We start from the raw sequence: 956 nt of genomic DNA, 5'->3' as shown, positions 1-956 counted from the left end.
GCTGCATTTGAAGACTGAGGCAGGAGGATTACCTCTAGCTCAAGGCCAGCCTGGACTAAACAGAGAGATCCTATCTAGAATAAATAGGAAAGAAATGAAAGAAGGAGGGAAGGAGGGAGGGAGGGAGGGAGGGAGGGAGGGAGGGAGGGAGGGAGGGAGGGAGGGAAGGAGATCCACCTGGGAGTGGTTTGAGGGCGAGTCTTCTGTCTCAGTCTCTCAGTAGAAGAGAAATAATGTTAGACTTGACAGAAGACACAGAACAAGAGTGACATCTCAAGAGGTCAATCACTTTGTTCCTGTCCTAGTCAAATAATTATGAATTCGTATTGAAACAGAAGGCACAGGGCTTAGTGCCTTCTACCAACTTAAAGGCTTACTGTCGATCGTGCCTGTAAGTAGCACGTCTTCCTGACAATAATTTCACAATAAGCTCCCCCACCATGAGAAATTTTGGCTGGCTTCCTGTGTGCCAAACACTGTGACAGCCCTTCCAGATCTTATATCTCATTTAACCCTCAACCCAGTGAAACTCGTGACCAGGGAGGTCTTTAGGTTGTAAATGCCTCCATCTCTAATTTGTTGATTTTCTGTTCTCCTCACCCCTTGCTGGGGATTGAACTTGGGGCCATGGGCTTTCAAGAGGAAAGGTCTCCCTAAGACACTTAAGAGTCTCCAGTCTCAGCTCTGGAGTGTTGACATTACAAGTATACACCACCATGCCAGCTCTAACATGTTCTTCTGGTAAAGGTAAATTTCTAATTTCATCATAGTCCAATTATCCTTCTTGTCTTTAATAGTTTTGACTACCCGAGGTTATGAAGCTATTTTCCATGTCATTTTCTTTCTATCTTTTTTTTTTTATTTTTGGTTTTTCAAGACAGGGTTTCTCTGTAGTTTTGGAGCCTGTCCTGGAACTAGCTCTTGTAGACCAGGCTGGTCTCGAACTCACAGAGATC

Source organism: Microtus ochrogaster, linkage group LG2, assembly GCF_000317375.1.
Source record: "Microtus ochrogaster isolate Prairie Vole_2 linkage group LG2, MicOch1.0, whole genome shotgun sequence".
NCBI lineage: Eukaryota > Metazoa > Chordata > Mammalia > Rodentia > Cricetidae > Microtus > Microtus ochrogaster.
The sequence above is the reverse complement of the archived record's forward strand: the minus strand, read 5'-3'. Positions refer to the sequence as shown.